At 46.9% G+C, this 15,297-nt stretch overlaps 1 protein-coding gene across 9 annotated transcripts in view; it reads left to right on the top strand.

The window, feature by feature from the left end:
* IL1R1 (interleukin 1 receptor type 1) overlaps positions 1-15,297 on the top strand; it is a 127,350-nt gene that overhangs the window by 45,325 nt on the left and 66,728 nt on the right. For 2 of the 9 annotated variants that reach the window (XM_066267911.1, XM_066267910.1), the window contains exon 1: positions 14,804-14,966. The exons of the other annotated variants lie outside the window; for them this stretch is intronic. The gene's annotated coding sequence lies outside the window, so the exon portion shown is untranslated. Of the gene's footprint in view, positions 1-14,803; positions 14,967-15,297 lie in introns of those variants that run through there. 9 annotated transcript variants of the gene reach the window in all.

The raw sequence follows: 15,297 nt of genomic DNA, 5'->3' as shown, positions 1-15,297 counted from the left end.
GGGCACATATGAGAAACAATCAATGAACAACTAAGGTGCCACATCGAAGAATTGTTGCTTCCCATCCCTCTCTCTTCCTGTCTGTCTGTCTCTATCTGTCCCTCTCTCTCTCTCTGTCCCTGTCACAAAGAAATATCAGGAATTATGTGCTATCACTGCACTACCTTACAACTATTAAAAGAATAATACAATACTAGAAATAAAATTATGCAAAAAACTATTGAAACTGAGGTGAAATGGACAAATTCTTTGAAAGATATCTAATTCAAGAAGAAATAGATTACTTGAATAGCCCTCTGTTAAAGAAATTAAATTTGTAGTTAAAAACCTTTCCACAAAAAAAAACTTCAGACTCAAATCACTTCCTTTGTGAATTCCATCAAACACTTAAGAAGAATTAATATTAATTCTGCATAAATTCTTCCAGAAAATTGAAGAGGAATATATACTATCCAACTCAAGAGTTCTTTGCAACTCTATAAGACTAGCATTACTCAGATATCAAAAACAAACAGATTAGAAAAAAGATAACTACTGACCAAGATTCCTCATGAGGGAAGGTATGATTTAGCTGAGCAACGAGAGACAGATTGAGTGATGACATGGTGGATTGAAAGGAAAGACAAAGGTATGAAGATGTTTCTCTGCTGAGGTAAAAATTTAAAATGAGCAGATTGTTTATTTTTGGATGAAAACTAGCTTGCCAGAGACTGACACAGGTTCCAAAGATCCTGAATTTTCCAGACTTTAGAGAAACAATGATCAATAGAACGGTTTGTAGTGGTGGAGATATTCAATGGCTGTGCTGTTCAATATGGCAGCCACTAGTAATATGGGGCCAGTGCATCTCAGGAACTGAATTTTTAATTTTATTTATTTGTGAATAATTTAAATAGCTTCATTTTTCCATGTGTTATCTGAATCAGACAACATAGATCTATAGAAATATGCCTTCTGAGAGCCCATATATAAGTTATACTCAGGGAAACTTCTGTGTTTCCTGACCAAAGTCTTGTCCAATCTGGATCCTGAATCTTTTATGCCATTGTTGGAGAATTGAGATCTTAGGCTTTCACTATTGCCACTCAAGGCCCAGTGATATTCATCTCCTATGAGGACAATGACAACTATGTTTTAGATTGTAAGCTGAGCTCATCAGCAGACCTAACTATCCCAGAGTAGGAAACAATCAGCACCCACCATCCAGGCTCTTTTTTTTTTTTTTTTTGTATTTTTCTGAAGCTAGAAACAGGGAGAGACAGTCAGACAGACTCCCGCATGCGCCCCACCGGGATCCACCTGGCACGCCCACCAGGGGGCGATGCTCTGCCCCTCTGGGGTGTTGCTCTGCCTGACCAGAGCCACTCTAGCGCCTGGGGCAGAGGCCAAGGAGCCATCTCCAGCGCCTGGGCCATCTTTGCTCCAATGGAGCCTTGGCTGCGGGAGGGGAAGAGAGAGACAGAGAGGAAGGAGAGGGGGAGGGGAGGAGAAGCAGATGGGCGCTTCTCCTGTGTGCCTTGGCCGGGAATTGAACCCGGGACTTTTGCACACCAGGCCGATGCTCTACCACTGAGCCAACCAGCCAGGGCCCATCCAGGCTCTTAATTCAGTGATTTACTTATGAAGATGTGAAGAAGGAATCACTGGCACTATGTCCTCTTCTCCCAACCCTTGAATCCAAGGCAGAGAACTGCCCCAGCTCTCATCTGCCCTTAGGATAGTCAAAGACAACAGTAATTGTTATTGGAGAGCAGTTCACTTACAGCTAAGTTGTTACCAACTTGTTTTTTTCTGAGGAAAGAAGGAAATAGTTGTCTAAAGTTTCAACTACTTTTGCTAGTGGAGGCTTATTTCTCATGGATTGCACTATTTCTTGAAAAATCATTGAATAACAACTCTAGAAACTAAATAATTCTTGCAGTTAGCATTATTGAAAAAAACAAGGTTATAGTTACTTCTTTTATTCTAAAAATCTTTGTCTAAAAATTCTAAGCATGTTTAAAATCAAATCTACTTGACCATTTCCTAATGCTCATTTTTTCCTTTGTTTGCTGATAAGATAATAATGATAATTGTAAGGACATCCTTTGTAGCTGGGCAGGGTTTAGAGGTGAGCTGGAGAAGGTGTAATTTTAATTCTGAGGACCTGGCATGCTAAGCTGACTCTATATGGTACAGCATGGGCCATTAAGAATCATGACAGATTTCTGAGTACGGTCACTGCTTTCTTATTACTGAACTACAAACACAGTGACTTAAAACAGCATTCTGTTTATTATCTCTCATGATTCTGTGGGTTCCTGGGGCTTATCTGGGTGGTTCTCCTTTGGGGCCTCTATTGTGAAGTAGTCAGAAAGTGGCTGATTAGGGTTGACAGGTTTAATAACCAAAATGGTGTACTCTCATGACTGGAGTTGGTTCTTACTTACTCCACAAGTGGTTGAGCTAGGCCTGTGGACTGCAGTGCCTCCATGTGGCTTGGGATTGCTAATAGAGGGCAGTCTCAGTACAGTAATACTTCTTACCTGGCAGCTTTCGGTACCAGGAGTGAGTGTTCCAAGAAGCCCAGGAAGAAGCTAGAAGCTTTTTGATGATAAAGACTCAAAAGTCCCAGAAGGTCAATTCCACCTATTTCTATTGCTGAAATTCATTGAATAAATCACTGACACCACCCCAGACTCAAGGGGAGGGAATTTAGATTTCACCTCTGTAGGGGAAACAGCTGTTAGGATTGTTTGCTTGCACTTTGCATGATTAGTGTGTGAGCACCTGGCAGGGCCACGTGTTTGTAGCTACATAAGGCTATGGGTACTTTTCCTCAGTGGGGATCACTTGCCCTCTGCAGTGAGAAGAGGTTTTCCCCTGCCTGTTTGCTCCCCCACCATTGCAAGAATCTTATAAATGATAATGTCCCAACACTTTCTGGCTCTGCAGTTCCTGTACCTTTTGCCTGAATCCAATGTGAACCTGCCTGGCCTCAGACACTGGTTTTACATCTGGCATAGTTGGAAAGATTCAGGTCAGATTAGTATGGAGCGCCACCAACACCCTTGAAGAGTGGGCTAGAAGAGTGGCCATTCCTGAGCATGTGGTTTTCTGTGGTTACCCTGTTGGGGGCCATGGGCTGGTTGTTTGTTTGTTTTTTGTTTTTTTTTACAGCCCTGCAAGCAAAAACTGAAAGCTTTGACCAACTTCAAGAGCTCCAGTGTGAGCTTGAGGCTGAGTGCCAACAATGCCTGGAACTGGAATGGTTGCTTGAGGAAGAATTGTGGGTTTGAGACCTTCAATTTACACTAGAAGCTGAACTCTGGCAGCAGCAGTTGTTAGAGAAACAGCTGTGGGTTCAAGAGCTCCAGCTTCAGTTTTTCAGGCCAAGAGCCAGCAGCCACAAGAGCCAAAGTGGCCTCTGAAGAAGTGCTGATGTAGTGACTCTGAGTCAGGTGTTTCAAACTCCTCCTTCTCTGAAGAGGAGGAGGAGGTTCTGGCTGAAACTGTGGTTGGCAGACTCAGAGCCAGGCTGGTGGTCACTCAGAAGGTAAAAACCCTGCAGCAAAAAGTGCCTCCGGGGCAGGCACAACCTCCTTCCACAAATAGTTGAGCACTCTTTGGTCCAGCCCTACACTCAGATAGAGTTAATGGAGTTAGGGGCAAAATTCAGGCAGAAACCCACTGAGCTCCTGGCAGCTTGGTTGTTGCAGTAGTGGGACATAGGGCATTATGTTCTTTGGAGCAGAGATGGAGAAATTAGCCACCATTACCACACACTCCTCCTTGAGACAGTGTCTTCAGAACTGCCATGACAACCCAGGAAATCATACCCTATTAGGATGGGTGATGGTTGACATTTATACAGTATGGCAGAATGCTGGAAACTTGGTGGGGCTGGTGAATTGGTGGCAGTCATATACTGAAGTGCAATCGGTCCTCTAGGAACTGGGTATGAGGAATGCTGCTTTCAACCTGAGGTCCCATAGTCCAGATGAAGAAACACATATTGCAGGGATGAGAGACCTTATTCTCAGAAGTGTCCTATCTGCTCTTTTTGGGTCACAAGTGGCTATCTTGACCCTCTATGTGGGGCAGCCCATCAACACTGTTATACAGATGGTGGCATATTTGGGAGAGGTAGAAGCAGTGCGGTGCTGTGGGGGACAAGTGAGCCGTTGCCTGTGATGCCCCTCTCCCCCTATAACAGGAGAAATGGGTCTGTAAACATTACCCAAACAGATGTGGACAGATTTGATTGAGGCCAGGGAAGATAGAGAGAAATTAGATGGCAGGTTGTGGGGCAGCTGTGTTAGGCTTGCTTTCAGGGTTACCAGCTATAATCACTTTGTGTGATTGGTGTGTGGGTGTGTAGCAGTGCCATGTGTGTATGGCTTATATAAGGCTTGCACTTGAGAGAGATGGGGAAGTGTGAATGTGCAAATTGCCTGCCCGCCACTATGAGGGGCCATTTTGCTGTTTGTTTGCCTTTGAGGCAGTTTTCCCTGCCTGTGTGTTTGTCTGCCATTGTGAAACTCTATTAAACAAAATGGTCCAATGCTTTCTGGCTCCACAGTTTCTCTACTGTCTCCCTGAATCCAGTGTGAACCTGCCTGGCCTCAGCCACTGGCAGTACATCTGGCATAGTGGGCAGGATTTGTAGCAGATGGGAATGGAGCTACAGCCACCCTTGAGGGGTGGGGTTAGAGGACTGGTTGTTGTTATGGCTCCCTATGGCTGTGCTTTTGGGGTCCGTGGGCTGGCTGTTTTTTACAGCCCTGTGAGAGGCTTCTTGAGGTCAATAGCTCCAGAATGAGCTGCAAACCTAGTGGCAGCAATGGTTTGAACTGGAGTGAGTGCTGGAGAAGGAGGTTGAAAGGATTTATGAATTGCAGTTTGCCCTGGAAGTTGAACATTGGCAGTGGCAGTTGTTGGAGGAAGAACTGCAGGTTCAGCATCAGGCCAAGAGCCAGCAGTTGCAGGAGCTGAAGATGGAACTATGTTGGCAGAGTGGCTCTGAGTTGGCTGAAGCAGATGTTTCCAGCTCCTCTTCTGAGGATGAGAAGGCTTGGCTGAAGCTGCCATTCGCACACTCAGAGCTTGGCTAGTGGTCATCCAGAAGGTAAAAACCCAGCAGCAAAGAGTACCTACTGAGCCCCTGGTAGAATGATGCAATTGTGGGATGTAGGGGTGGATGGCATCATGCTCTCCAGAACAGAAATGGAGAGGTTGGTCACTGTTGCCCATGTTCCTCCTTGGGGCAGTGTCTTCAGAGCTTCTATGACTACAAGGATGAAGGGGGAGACCTGAGGCCTTATGTGAACCTAGTTGCCTGTAATAGACATTTACCTTGGTGATTTGCACAGACAGCTGTGTTGTTGATCATGAACTGATTCTTGGACTGCAACCAGAAGGGGGGGGTCACTGGCTTCCTTGTTGGATGGACATACCGCCTTTGGACAGTATGAGAGACCCTGATTGGGGGGGCAGCTTTGGTGGACACCCTTCTGCACCAGGAAGCTGCTTCTCACCCAGTTGCAGAGACACACCAAGGACACTTTTTGCTCTCAATGGACATGGCCCTGAACTGTACAAGCACTGCTCCCCCCCCCCCCCACGATGGGTGGCCTTGTTGGCACCATGGAATGGGGAGTTGGAGGTGGGCTTCCAGTTAATTCCCTTGGAAGAGTGCTCAGGGAGACATTGTGAAGGGCACATCTGTAATTGTCATTTTTGGAATGTATATAATGTACCTATTGTGAGGTGAGCAACCCTAAAGGGATGGAATGTGGGATAGCTGTGTTAGACTTGCTCGCAGGGTTACTGGCTGTAAGCACTTTGTGTGATTGTTACATGGTGCATAGCAGTGCCACGTGTGTATGACCTATATAAGGCTAGGGGTGCTTGTGCTCAGTGGGATTGCAATACATGGATTGCCTGCCCCCCACTGTGAGGGCCATTTTGCTGTTTGTTTGCCTGAGAGGCAGTTTCCCCTGCCTGTGTGCTTGTCCGCCATTGTGAGACTATTAAATGGAATGGCCCAACGCTTTCTGGCTCTGCAGTTTCTCTACCATCTGCCTGAATCCAATGTAGACCTGCCTGGCCTTGGCTTTTGGCATTACACAGGTCTAATAGAGGCTTGTTAGAGCTTTGGTGGCAGCTTGAGCTGCAAAAGAGGTTCCGATCACTAAGAAAGTGGGTGGCCCTGGCAGCAGCCAAGAAAATGGCTGGGGTTTGGGTTGCATGGTTGCAAGATTACTTGTTAGAGATAGCTGAGGGAGAGGAGGATCCCCAAGGCCCATTGTTCCAGTTTGAATAGGGGGAAGGTCAAGGGACCCATCTAACAGAGACGTGTGGGGACTGGAGACTCCATAAGGAATTGACAATCCACTGGTCAACTTCCAGAACTGTCAAGGTGGCACAAGCCTTGAATGCATTTGACCCCTAAGCTTTGAGAGCTTGACATTCATGTGACCTCTGAGAGGTTTGGATGGGGCCCCAAAGGACGAGCACTTATGGAAAGGTGCTTAGGTCTGTTATCAAAGTGCTGTATGGCTAGTTTCCTGTAATGAACCTTCACCTTGGGTGATTTGTATAGACAGCCGGGCTGTCTGTCATGGACTGATCACTGAGTGAGGTAATGGACTCTTGAAGCAGGCACTTCAATAAGAAGGAAACCCCATCTCCCTTGCTGGATAGACACACTACTTGTGGACAAGAGACCCTGATGGAAGGCCCCCAGCACCTGAGGAGGCCCTTGTATGCCAGGAAGCTGCTCTCATCCAGTTGCAGATATGCACCAAGGACGTTTTACTAAAGCTGGGCTTTGGGCAGCAGGGCAACGTACTCCTGCCTGTCACAATAGCCTTCCTTAAAGGCCAACAGCTTCAATGGACATGGTCCTGGACTGTACAGGCCACCAACCTGATAGGTGCCTGTGTTGGAACTGTGGAGTAGAGGGCTGGAGGTAGGCCTCCAGTTAACTCCCTGGGCAACCAGCACCTAGTCGCTTAAGGCAGAAGTGTATTATCCCTTGAGTGCTCAGGGAGATGTCATTGTGAACAGCATCTTTGTAATTATCATGATCTTTGGTATAGCTTGTGCTATGGCTATAGTCTCTTTTTATGTAATGTACCTCACTCCTTGCACAGGGATCAATGTGGAAGATACCTGTTGCTTAGATTGTGAGGCAAGCAACCCCAAATGAGTGGACTGTAAGGAAAACAGCTATGTTCGGCTTGCTTGCTTGCACTTTGCATGATTAGCGCATGAGCACGTGACAGAGCCACATGTGTGTAGCCTATGTAAGGCTATGGGTATTTTCCCTCAGCTGGGATCACCTGCCTGCCACTGCAAGGGACAGTTTTCCTGTTTGCTAGCCTGCCATTGGGAAAATCTAACAAATGGGAATGGCCCACTGCCTTGAGGAGATGTTTTCCCCTACCTGTTTCCTTGCCTGCCACTGGGAGAATTGAATAAATGGGAATGGCCCACAGCTTTCTGGTTCCACAGTTCTTCTATCATCTGCCTGAATCTAATGTGAACCTGCTTGACCTTGGCCATCAGCATTACAACCTCTTAATTGGAGGAGGAGCAAAAAATTTCAACCATCTTTAATTTACTACAGTGATCATATGAAAAAGAAATTACTTAGAGAAAATAAATTGGCAGTTCTATTCAGAAAGAATCAGAGTTGAAAGGCTATGTGGGGCAGCTGTTAGGCTTGCTCACTGGTTTACTGGCTGCAAGCACTTGGCCTGATTAGTGCGTGAGCACATGGCATTGCCACATACATGTGTATGACCTATATAAGGCTATGTGTGGTTGTGCTCAGGGGGTTTGTGGATGCGGATTGCCTGCCCGCCACTGTGAGGGCCATTTTTGCTGCTTGTTTGCCTGAGAGGCGGTTTCCCCTGCCTGTGTGCTTGTCCGCATTGTGAGACTGTATTAAACAGAATGGCCCAACCCTTTCCGGCTCTGCAGTTTTTCTACTGTCTACCCGAATCCAGTGTGAACCTGCCTGGCCTTGGCCACCGGCATTACATCTGGAGTGGTTGGCAGAATTCAGAGCATATAGGTATGGAGCCACTGAAACCCGGGTGGAATGGAATAGAGGAGTGGTTGTTCCCAGTGGCTCTCCTATTTGGGATCATGGGCTGGCTATTTTTTATAATCCTGTGAGAAGAAACCAAGAGCTCTGTGCGAGAGGCTGAGTGAGGTTGCAAGCTCCAGGATGAGCTGCATACTGAGTGCTGACAGTGTGAACTAGAGCAAGCACTGAAGATGGACACCGATTGGGTCTGAGAATTGCTGTGGGAGGTATAGGTTGAGTGCCAACAGCACCTGGAACTGGGGCGGTCTCTGGACAAAGAGTTACAGGTTTGTGAGTTGCAGTTTTCCCTGGAAGCTGAACATTGGCAGCGATGGCTTTTGGAGGAACAACTGTGGGTTCAGGAGCTTGAGAGTCAACTTCAGGCCGAGAGCTGGCAGGCACAGGAGCTGAAGCATGCGCAGACAATGAAGCTGTATTCATGCCAGCAGAGTGGCTCTGAGTCAGTGGGAGCAGGCATTTCTAACTCCTCCTCTTCTGAGGGGGAGACTCAGACCACATCTGCTATCTGCAGACTCAGAGCCTGGCCAGTGGTTGCCAAGAAGGTATAATCCCAGCAGTCAAGAGTCCCTCAGGGGCAGCTACAGCCTCCCAACTATTGAATAGATAGTCACTTGGAACACTCTGTGGTCTGGCCCTACACCTGGGCAGAGCTGATGGAGTTGAGGGTGTAATTCAGGCAGAAACCCACTGAGCCCCTGGCAGCCTGCTAGATATGGTTGTGGGACATAGTGGTGAATGGCATTATGAGCTCCAGAACAGAGATGGACCATAGGCTGTGAGGGTTGCTGCCCGTGCTGCCCTCCTGACTAACAACAGAAACAGTCCTGTGAAAGTTATCTGAATACAGATGTGGGTAGATTTGATTGTGGCCAAGGCAGATAGAAATTAGATAGCAAGTCTAATAAAGTATTGTTGGAGCTTTGGTGGCAGCTTGAATCAGAACAGAGGTTCCAGCTGCTGAAAAAGCAGGATAAGCAGGTGGCCCCGGCATCTGCCAGGAAAATGGCTGGAGTTCAGGTTACAGAATGCCCAAGACCCCTTGTACCAATTTGAATAGGGGGAAGGGCGAGGGACTCATCCAACAGGGATTGGCAGAGGCCAGAGGCCCCATGTGAAATTGGCAATCCACTGGTCCCCTTCTAATGTGCAGCACGTGTTGGCATTAGAAGGTAATAGGTGCACTTTTTTTTTTTTTTTTTTCAGCAGCAGCAGCAGCTAAGAGAACTGTTAAGGCAACACAGGCCTTAAATGTGTTTGACCCCGCCAGGTCCTGTGAGCTTGTTGAGGGGTTTGGATGGGGCTTATGTCAACAGACAGCACACTATGGAAAAGTGCTGAGGTTCATTAATAAAGAGCTATATGGTTAGTTGCCTATAATAGACATTTACCTTGGTGAGTTGCACAGACAGCTGGGCTGTTGATTGTGGACTGACTCTTGGACTGCAACCAGAGGGAGGTCACTGGCTCCTTTATTGGGTGGACATGTCACCTTTGGACAGTATGATAGACCCTGATGAGGGGGGAAGCATCTGTGAAAGCCCTCCTGCACCAGGAAACTGCTCTCACCCAGTTGCACAGATGTACCATGGACAGTTTTTGCTCTCAATGGACATGGCCCTGGACTGTACAGCCCCACCCCCATGATGGGTGGCCTTGTTGGCACTGTTGGGTGGGGAGTTGGAGGTGGACCTCCAGGTGACACCCTGGGCAAAGCGCTCAGGGAGACATTGTGAAGGGCACCTTTATAATTATTATAATTATATTGTATAACTTTTGCTGTTGCCTTAGTCTCTGTTTCCTGTCATGTAGATTGTGAAGTGAGCAACCCTAAAGGGGTGGAATGTGGGGCAGCTGTGTTAGGCTTGCTCTCTGGTTTACTGGCTTCAAGCACTTTGCCTGATTAATATGTGAGCACTTGGCAGCACCATGTGTGTATGGCCTGTATAAGGCTATGGGTGCTTGCAGTCAGGGGGACTGCGGCTGTACAGATTGTGTGCCTGACACTGTGAGGGGCCATTTTGCTGTTTGTTTACCTGAGGAGCGGTTTCCCCTGCCTGTGTGCTTGCCTTTGGGAAACTTTATTAAACAGAATGGCCCAACCGTTTCCGTCTCCATAGTTTTTCTACCATCTTCCCAGCTCCTATGTGAACCTACCTGGCTTCGGCTGCCGGCATCACAGGCTGCAACATTAAAGTCTGGCTTGCAGGAAAGGGAAAGTGATAAAACTTAGAGACAAATTACAGAAACTTTCAGAGAACCAAAAATGGTGAAACTGTATAGAATTAAAGGGGAAAGAATATTACATTTAAAAATGACTTTAGGGGAAGGCAGTACTCTTATTATGTGAGTCACATATGACTAAGCACAAAAGTTTTAATAAGCCTTTCTTGTATGACGTGGTTAAGCTCATAAGCTTTTTGGATAGTGATGGATGGTTTGGTTATTGGTGCTTTACATTTCATATGTTGAAGCAATCATCACATCAAAGACAGCTGGCAGTGGATAGGGGCTACAGTCCACTTCTGTTGGCTGCAGCAATTCTTGGTATTAACAAGTTTGGTCACTGTGACTACTGCTGTGCTCTTTCTGTGTTAGCTTGGGAAAATCCAAGTGCAAGAAGTCTCTTTCAGTATTTCCTCATTGAGTATGATTAATGCTGCTAATAGAACAAGTTGGCTGGGTGGCCACCATGTCTATCTTTTCTTCCATTTCTCCCAGAGTGGGTTAAGAAATAGTTTAATGCCTAATGCAATTTTATTATATTTTACATTTTCTTAGCAGCAGAAAGTCTACACGTGACTTTCTGATTTATTGAGGTTATGCATAATCAGACGAGCCTGAATAGAAAGATGATCATGAAAGTCCACCTATATACAACTGCTTAGAGAAAGGGAAAATGTTGAGGTGATCAGAACTAAGGAGGTGCAGAGATGGAGAGTAATAAAAGACATAGATTTAAAAAGTGGTTATTTGGAGGTTAGCATATGGAAAATGTGTGAAAGGAGCAGAAAACTAGGCTATAGAGCTATAGAAGGAAGTCCATCTAGGACAGTGGTTTTCAATTTATCTCATGGAACACTGTGGTTCTGGGTGTGGTCACTGGCAGTTCCATAAACCAAAAAAACAGCTATAGCAAGAACCACCAAGGTTCTGTGGGCAAAAAAAAAAAAAAAAAGTGAGATTTTTAAATTTTATTTTCCACAATTAAAGTCAATTTAGCTCATGAAACTTCATTTCCATCTGGTGCCACAAGAAAAAATCTTGCCAGTTCAGAATTGTTTAATCTTCACTGGTTTAAGACTCAGTCTCTCTGGGGAAACAGTCAAATCTGTTCAAAATTCTTCCCCCTCCAAACCCTTTTATGTCTCTATATGGTAACTTGAGTTCTTTGGGGAGGGCATGGGCAATGCTTAAGCCTTGTTCTGGCACCCGGAAGGGTTTCTAGCTATAGGTTATTCTCTGGATTTACTCACCTCAGCTGATAGTGCACTTGCCCTATAGTCCTCAACTACAAGGGCTCTTCTAGATGTTGGCCTTCTCAGGCCCTTTGCAAGCCCTTTGAGGATTTGGGCACTCTTAGCACTCTGAGATGCACTGGACTTTGTCCTCAGACCCAGTCAGTTCTGTGGTTAGTGCCTGCCTTGGCATGGACCATGCTGGTGGGCATGGGCTTTTGTATGACACTGGTGGTGTCCAGGGCTACTGTAATGCTGGTGGCTGAGACCAGGCAGGTTCACACTGGATTTGGGCAGATGGTGGAGAAACTGTGGACCTGGAAAGCATTGGGTCATTACCATTTAATAAAGTCTCACAATGTGGACAAGCACACAGCCAGGGAAAACCACTTCTTAGGCAAACAAATGGCAAAATGGCCCCTCACAGTGGCGGGTAGGCAATCTGTGCCTCTCCAATCCCCCTGAGTACAAGCAGCAGTGGCCTTATAGAGGCCATACACATGTGGTACTGCCAGGTGTTCACACACGAAAAAGGCAATGGGCTTGCAGTTGGTATACCAGTGAGCAAGCTTAACATAGCTGCTTCACAGCTACCCACTGGGGAGCCCAGCAGTACTTCTCCCTTTCAGGATTCCTGTCACTATCCGCTCTCAAGAGAACACTAGAGTTTCTCCTGCTTGGTGGTGGTGAAGAATGGGGGAGCCGTTACAACTCTCAGACTTCTTCCAACGTTGGGAAACACCCTTCATTTTCCCTCTACTTTTCTTCCCGCCCTTTCATCAAGTCTGCTTCTTTGAGTGGGAAAATCAATACTTTTACAACAGAATACATTCTTCTGAACTCAGTGGTTTAAGATATTCAGTCTATGCAAGGTCTCCAACACTTTGGCTTTTAGGATTCAAAAAAACAAGCACAATAATGCTCTCCCTTGAAAGGCTTTCATGCCAGTGTTCATGTTTATAACAGACACATATGTCATAGGAAATGTTTTATTTTTCAGATCATCAGATCAGGTTGTACTGGGCTATGTGATTTTGTTTCATGTGCATTATTAGGTACTCTTTCCTCAAAGGATCTCATGATCTGAAAAGCTTGACAGGTGACAGACTGAAAATCCTTGGTCTCTCTTAAGGAAGGTGGCCCCCAGGGATGGCAGATAGTCAAGTCTTTCAAATTATAAGAGTTTCGAGGTGGGGGAATAGTGAAGAAGATATGCTTCAAAAGGTGTCCCAAGGCTAGAGTATTTTGTTTCTCCAGAGTTTTTGTAAAGAACATCTGTAACAGCTTGATGAAGTGGTGTGTTTCACCCTGAAGCATACACTCGCATTCAGAACATTTGTGTGGAGCTGAGGCCAGACTGGGGAGTGACATGGGAGTGACAGTCTGCCCCTCATGATGCTTACAACCCAGGGGGTGGAGTAAGGCAGGTGGACAACTGAGTTACCTAGAAAAGGAAGCAAAGGGAAGAGAGAGAGGAAGTGGTCAGCATGGCTGGGTGAGAAAAGAGGTAAATTCAAGGTCCCAGATAGAATAGTGGTTATAGGTGAGAAGGAGAGGTCTTCAAATCCCATCCCCACCCTTGCAGGTATTTAAGAGTCCCACCTGATTCTAGGGACCCTATGTGTTAGCAGGGCATTTGGGGTAGGGGGGAGGTGTCAGAATGTAAAGAAAAATGAAATAAAAGTACAATTTAATTTCCACATTATTGCACAAATAAATTTTACTTTCTATTTGTGAACTATTCAAAAACCTTCATTACATAAATGGTGAGATCAGGTTATGTTTATCAACATATAGCTTCCGACCTAGTTCTGCAGCATGGATCCAGGCCCACCTATTTTAGTGTTCATTGACTGCCACTTGTACACGTGTGCTGTAGTAGCTTCCTGTGAAAGGTTTGGAGTAGGGGCATCACAGGGGAACTTGTAAGAACAGTTGTTCACTGGCCGCACAGTAAATTTCAATATTGCCTGGGAGCTTCCCAAACACTGACCTTCATGCCTCCGTCCATCCATCCCAGAGATTCTGATATGGCATTTGTGGTCCAGATCTCCACAGTGCTTCTAATGTGGAGTTAGGGTTGCAAAGACCAGCACTCTAAAAAGGGATACTAAGAGGATGTAACTTCTGATGAATTCTCATAATATGTCACTGGCTTCAGATTTGAGCGTGTTTTCCCTAGAAAGAGGAACCATATAAGCTCTGAAACCAGATTTAAAAAAAAAAGAAAAAGAAAATTGTCATTATGCCAGCCCACAAGACAGTGTTAGGGCTGATGACTTATTGCTGCTTGTTCCTTTATACTTGCTCCAGCCCGGAATTATCTGGGGCAGCCCAAGTCACCTCAATGCTTGAGTTTCTGATGGAAATATCAAGGGATGGGGTAAGGAAACAAGCTCCTGTCCAGCCTGGACGGGATACGGGAAGGGATGGAATGTTGTGTAAAGAGGAAGCAAGCGTTTACTCAGTGGCCCCTGGAAGATGACTCAGTGAGCCTTCCAAACAAGCTGAGATCCAGCTGCTTGTTGGAGAGGAACTGAGCGGTCGGGGAAGACCAGGTTCCAAGCTGCTGGTAGATAGATAGTCTTGGAGCCTGGACTCCAGCATCAGTCCGTCCCTCCCTGCTTGGAGTTTTAGGTGTGAACCTGGCCATTGATTGCAGTCCTCTGAGTAAGAACTTTCATTTGCAAAATGAGTTAGTGGGAGTAACGGAGTTTTAAGCTAAAAGAATACCGGGTGTGGCCAAGAAGCCTAGTATCAAGACTACCACGTGTAAAATGCTTTTTCATCCTGGGCGTATAACAACAACAATAAAAGTACCAGGCGACTCCAGTGGAGTATCAGCTCCTATTGCTGGTTTCCAGTAACTGTTTATGTCATCCTCCCGTCACTCCCCGTAAGCTGGGAGCTGCTGTGACCCCTTTTCACAGGAGAGGAACCAAAGGAATAAAGAAGTCGGTGACTCGACCAAGGTCACCAAGGCGCTGGAGCTCGGTCACATAGGTGAGTGCTGAGCGTTTAAATCCAGCTCGAGCGCAAGTCTGGGGCCCCGCAGTGGGTGGCAGCGCGACAGCGAGGTCTGGGAGAAAAGTCCCAAGTCACTCGGGCCGGACGGGCGTCACTGGGCCTCACTGCCTCCGCCCCCAGCCCGCCCGGTGCAGGTGAGGCTGGAGCCCTTGCCGCGCCTCGTGGTCTGGAGCGCGCAGGGCGGGCGCTGCTCGTGCCCGCCACTGGGAGCCAGGAACCGGTCAGAAAACGCAGCGGTGGCCAGTGGAGGGATCGTGGCCTGGCTGCGCTCCCCGGGGCGGTGGTAATGTGAGTGCCCAGCTCCACACCCGGAGCACCCGCGCTCAGCTCGTGGGTCGCTGGGCAGGGTGTGTTGCCACCCGCACGCCCTGTTGGAGCTAGCCCAGGTGGGACCGCTGGAGCGGGCGGAGCAGGGTAGGGGTCATAGGTGGGGGGCGGCTGGGGACTTGGACACCTTCGAGGCATCCCTTTTCCTTTCTGCAGAGCATAGAGTGCGGCCTTTCAAAGTTACCCATGGTATTCAGTTTGTGTAGGAGGGCGATGGTGATTAAATCTGTGCGGTTCTTTTTCGTTTGTATTGCTGTTTGGAGCAGGATCAAGGTATTTAAGATCCTTTCTTGAGGGAAGGGGGGAGGGCGGACTTGCCGATGGTTCTGGATAGTTCTAGGTGGTGTGCACGTATGTGGGCTGTGTGTATTTGTGTGTGTGTGTGTATGT

This window comes from Saccopteryx bilineata, chromosome 3 (assembly GCF_036850765.1).
Source record: "Saccopteryx bilineata isolate mSacBil1 chromosome 3, mSacBil1_pri_phased_curated, whole genome shotgun sequence".
Lineage (NCBI taxonomy): Eukaryota > Metazoa > Chordata > Mammalia > Chiroptera > Emballonuridae > Saccopteryx > Saccopteryx bilineata.
This window is presented reverse-complemented; position numbering and strand designations above follow the sequence as displayed.